General features: G+C 47.9%; 1 pseudogene across 1 annotated transcript; it reads right to left on the bottom strand.

Annotated features, from left to right (window-relative positions):
• Positions 1 to 875: 875 nt before the first annotated feature.
• On the bottom strand, positions 876 to 1,475 carry LOC306652308 (proline-rich nuclear receptor coactivator 1-like; annotated as a pseudogene). Its single transcript has one exon. The product of its transcript is annotated as a proline-rich nuclear receptor coactivator 1-like (transcript).
• Positions 1,476 to 5,581: the final 4,106 nt, after the last annotated feature.

The following is a 5,581-nucleotide window of genomic DNA, read 5'->3' as shown; positions in this document are numbered from 1 at the left end:
CAGGCCCATAGCCAAGAACAGCCACAATAGGGGTCTTGCCATCTGAGAAAGAGTGATAAGCCACAGCCAGCACAGCAGAACAGAGCCTTGGTCCAGCTTGCTGCCCATTGTGAAGCGGACTAAGAAGTGATTGCTAATGATCTACAACATTTATCAGGAAATACGAAAAACAAAAACAAAGCACCCCGCCACCCCCACACAGCCCTCCCTGGGGACTTTTGCTGTCTATGCTGCTTCACCTGCCTTTGGCTGCCTCACCACCATCCCCTTCAATCACCTTGAATAAAATATTATGCACAAAATTTAATAGCTTCAGGACAGTTCCTTTCATATGTACCCTGAAATTCTTCCTCCATTTTGTGTGTTGGTATATTTCCTTAAAAGCCACATCAGCAGAAATAAACTGAAATTAGAAAGAAAGAAAAAAAAAACCACTTAGTTTGCTGTTATTAGCAAGATTATTACTTTCCTAATTAGAAAATAGATTTTATTTAACAAAGAAACATTCAGAATGCCCTTGGTTTAGCTCATTTAATAAACAGACACATCCATGTATTTAAGTCGTATATTTTAATCTTTGATTTTATTCTCTTCTCTATGTTTCTATAAAACATATATGTTTCCATAAAACATATTATGTATTTACAGGGTATCACATCTCAGTACAATTCTGTTTATTTGACAGCATGCTTAGCTGTCATAGGACAAAAATACCTTTGTACCAGAAATCACAGATCTGCTGAGATGTCACTTTGTGCAGAGTGCTTACTGGTTCTCCTCCCAACAGTGGTTTCTGGATGCCTCTATGCCACCCCTCTGTTGCCCTGGGAGCAGTGTTACTTTCATCCACACTCCCACGCTGACCTGTGCTCCGATTTTCCCATCTTTGATTTTAAAACCTGTTTTTTCAGCGGGGGTTGGCCGGATACCGCGGGCTGCAGCGGCCCAGAGACTCTGATCGCTTCCTCAGTTCGGGTTGCGGCTGCAGGACCCGAGACCAAGACGGTGGCCGGCCCGGGACCTCCTGCGCTCCGCTTCGACCAATCGCTGGGCTCTGGCCGCCCTCCAGGTTCGGCCGGTGCTGCTGGTACTGGTGGAAGCGACTGGGTAGCTGCCCCCCGGGGCTGGCTCGTCGTACCTTCTTTTTTCGCCGCTTCTTAGGCGCTGCGCGCCGGGTGCCTCCCGCAGCGGCCAGGCTACAATTGGACAGAGCTGCTGGAGCGCGAGGCTGGGGAGTCAGACAGGGGCCATCTCCCCGTAGTGAAGGAGGAAAAGGGTTGGGGGCAGTGCCCGGGGGTCTGGAATCCGGGGTAAAGGCGGCGGTGCCTTAGTCACCATCGGGAGGGCCCCAAAGTAACCGCGGGTGGAAAAGCCAAGCGGAGCAAGACGGCTGCCCAGGAGGAACGGCTCCCGCTGCGGGACAGAGACGACAGTCATAGCGCCAAGAGGCAGGCAGCTCGGCAGGAAGAAGAAAAAGAGGAAGTGAAGGCAGTGATCACAGGGCGTGGCGGCTGCTGCTGCTAAAAGAGCCAAGAAGAGCGCGGACTGACTCAGGCGGCGGCGGCGCAGCAACCTCAATTTTGCTTCATTAAATTACTGGAAGACCAGTTACTTAAGCAGAATATTGATTTTCAGTCTGGTCCATGTTTAACATAATTCTGCATAGGCATCAGCTAATTCTGCATTTGAATGTAACACCCTAATGGAATTACAAGATGCTGCTTGACCACAGGCAGCCATGCAACCATCACCTGCATACTTCCAGCAGCCTCAGACCCAGGGGCGCCTTTGACCTGAGCGCCTCCCTGAGATGTGGGGTCTCAGCTTCCAGGGTGATGCATAGCAGCTGCTGCCTTCTGTCCTAGGTGATTTGGGGGCTAGAAAGTATCAGCAGTGGCATGGTGGTTTTTAAGCATCTCTTGGTCTAAATGGATTCTCATGGATAAGAACTTCAACGTGAGGAATTTTATTTGTGCTCAAGAGAATGAACAATGAAGCTTCCAGTTCAATCTTACTTCCAAGAGGCCTAGAGTTCCACATCTTGGGTCCACAATTTTAGGTGAAAATTGAACCTGGCTTGTCAGCAGAAGGTGATGTCTGCTAAACAGGCACATAATTTTCTTTTAAAAAAATGTAAAGATTCAAGTACTTATTTTGTTTTTGGTGGATCATAGTTTCAAAGACAATTTTTAAAAAAATCCAACAGCAAAAATCTGCTGGATTTTACGTTTTCCTCTTGGTCTTGGAGATGCTCACTGGCTAAGAACTTCATTCTCTGTTTAGGAGAGTGGCCTATCCAGGGGACAGCAATGAAAGACAGAAGCCAAATGACATCCACCAAGTGAGGAGCAGCCTCATCAGAAGCTGTCTGTCCCTGCCTCATTTCAATCCCTGAGTCAGTGGTGGCCCAGGACACACCACATCACCCCTATGGGCCTGTGCTGCCCAGGATTTTGGCAGGGGTGCACCTGTTTGTGCTGGACTACCTATCAGTGCCACCAACCACACAAGGATCATCTCAGGACTGGCTAGAGTGGTAAGGAGCCTCTTCAGGTGAGAGTGTGGGGCGAGAGAATGTTCCCTGTGTCCCCTGAGGCTCTAGGGACCCAAGTCAGAGTGAACCCTGAGCAGGAAGGGGTGGAGGTCCAGAAGAGAGGCCTGTTGCTTTGGAACTGTTGTGTATGACCAGTGTCACTGTGTCTGATCAGTGGTCACTAGATGGTCCTTCTGGCTTTTATTGAGCTCAACCAGTCCTGGAGTTTTTCTGGGAACATCTGAGGTTCTCTGTGTTCTTTGTCTTGGCATAAAAATATGCCAAATGACAATCATTGGCCGAGAATTTCAGGTGTCTAATTGGATCTTTACTACCTGTGGTGAAACTTAGGAGCTTCTTGGAGTCATGAAAGGCAGACATCTCCATGGATTAAAGCCTTGGTTGATCTCTATTGTCATGTGATTCCAGAAGGGCTCCAAAGCCCGTGACCCTGCCTTCCATCCACAGACTGGCCAATCATATGACTCTACTTCTGTGGACTCAGGTATTGATTTGCCTGGCTGGGCCCCTTGTTCCTCTGGGTGAGAGGTCTGGTCTGAGATTGATAGGAAGGCCACAGCAGGACAGGTCTCTCCCAGTTCATTGGACCAAGATGAGGGGCCATGTAGCTCGAATCTGAGAATGTTCCCAAACTGAGAAAGGATGACTGTGTGATAAACAGAAGAAGTCATTCTTTCCCCAGGTGTGAGTGACAGTTGGGTAAGGAAGTAGAGTCAGTAGAGAATAATTTAAGAAGTTTAGCTGTTTATGGAAGAAGAGAGAGAAGGCAGGAATAGGAAGTGGGAATGGACTCAGGTAGGAGTATTTTAGGATGAGAAAGATTTGACCATGAGCATGAGAGGGAAATGACAACCATCTAGAGACAGCTCTGGAAGGCCTGGGGGATTTGCAAACATTTCAGCCTGGCTGCACCTGGGGACACCTGCATGGAAATCTGTACAGTGAATGAGAAGTTGAACTAGAAATAGTAGGCACCACATTGGAGTGCAGCTAATACAAGAGAGATGGACCTGGAGGCCTTGGAGTCTGGGGTCATGACTAAAGAAAAGGCCCTGAAAGAAGACAAAATTGAGAAATGTCAGCAAAAATGAAGTTGTCATGTTACAAATGTGTGTGTATGTGTGTATGTACACGAACACACATAAATCCAAAAATACAAGTAAAATCTTTATTATATGTTAATTATACCAATAACATTAATTATAACAGGTACAGTTACTTTGCCTCTGTAGATTGCACAACTGACATTTGTTCTGGATGCTCTCAGTGGAGAGTGGGGACTGTCTCCTGCCTGAAATATGTAGGTTCCCCTCAGGCAGTGGAAAATTATCTGGTGGGACCGCTCTTCCCTCGATCTGGTTGGGAGGGGATGCTTGACTGGAGGAGCCTTGGCCTTCTCAAAGCTACACTCAGAGGAAAGGTGTCCTGGCAGTTAGTTGCTCCATGGTTGTTCTTTGACCATGGTCAAAAGGCAGAAGAATCAGGCCATTCACAAAAACCCATGTGTCCTGCCCACTGTCCTTCAAGGAGTCAGTCCAAGGATGCCCTGTGCTTGAGTCCATCTCTCTCTCTTGGATTGCTGCCACCAACTTGCCCAAGCCAAGTGGAGGTTGGGCCTCCACATCCAGGTCTGTTCAGGTCTGTAAGCCTCCTGCTGTGCTGTGAGGCTAGGAACTCTGCCCCACCGCCCCAACCCCAGCCTCAGGGCTCCTTCTGCAGCCCCAACCTGGTGTTGGAGGGCAATAGTCAGCAGAGGGGAGCTGGAAGGCTGCCCAGAGCCCCACTAAGTGGGCACAGGCAGGTGTTTCCAGGACTGGGTTGTCCATGAGGGCAGGGCTCAGCTAGGATGGTTTTCCTTGCTCTGCCTGGCGTGGGCTAGAATCTTACATATTAGTGGGTGGGTCCAGGCAGTCTGGTCCAGGGTGTCTTCACAGATATATTTGTCTGAGTGCAGGACAGCTGGGCCTCTCTCTCTCCCCAAGCTTCCATTCACAGGCCCTCCACAGAGCAACGACCTTCCAAGAAAGAGCAGAAGCTGGGCGATCTCTGGACACCTAGATTCACAGCTCCACAGTGCCACCTCTGCTGTGGTCCATTTGATCAAAGCATGTCACACCAGCTTATGATGGTGGACATCATGGCATATTTAATCTGTCACTCCAGGCAGTTATCTCCAGTTTAGGATCCTAAGGAGGGGACCAAGTCAGGGGGACCCTGAAGTCTGCCAGAGAGGTCCAGGGAGGGGTGGCCTGAGGGGAAGCCTCTGGATGGCTGGAAGGAGAGGCTACCAGGGAAACAGCCATGACTGTTCCCAAGGTGTCATCCCACTCATCCCAGTGGTGTCTCCTCCCACACTGCAAGGAACAGAGCTGGATGACACACTGGAACAAAAAGCCCAGTATTAGCTTTCCATCCTCTTCCTCTGCCAACTCTCCATTTCCCAACTATAAGATACCTTCCACAGGAGGATTGCTTTGTGGGGGAGGACAGCAGCCATCTTTGAATGCTCACTTAGACAGAATCCATGTTTACCGGGCTGGAGCTAGCTTGCAGAGAGGTGTGCACTTCCATGCCCTCTTGTCAGTCGTGAGTACAGAGTCAACAGGTGGATCTCCCAAGCATTTTATGTGGTTCATTCCTGGGCCATTTTCAATTTAATCTATTTGTTAAATTAATGGAGAAAATGATAGTGTCCATGTGTTTCTGTGTGTTTCAATGAACACTTTTGACCTTAAATCAGCAATAGAGATAAATTTCATTAGTTTGTTTATTTACTTAAATCTCCTTTGGTAGATTGATTTCAAGAAAGCTTTGGCTTTCTTGGAAAATAGCCCAATATTCCTACACTAGGAGCTAGTAAACTATCCTAAATGTATCTCAATTAAAAAGTATGGAATGATGGATGTGTAAGATCTGTAGGTTGTCAATTTGACACTAAGTATGAAATTAATGACATTTCCCATTATTTTTATCTTGCATTCCATTCAGCCCATTTGAAATGGAGGGAAACAGAGGTGAACTTGTCTG

The sequence above is a fragment of the Sciurus vulgaris genome (assembly GCF_902686455.1).
Source record: "Sciurus vulgaris genome assembly, contig: HiC_scaffold_177_arrow_ctg1, whole genome shotgun sequence".
NCBI classification, from domain to species: Eukaryota; Metazoa; Chordata; class Mammalia; order Rodentia; family Sciuridae; genus Sciurus; species Sciurus vulgaris.
The sequence above is the reverse complement of the archived record's forward strand: the minus strand, read 5'-3'. Positions and strand labels throughout refer to the sequence as shown.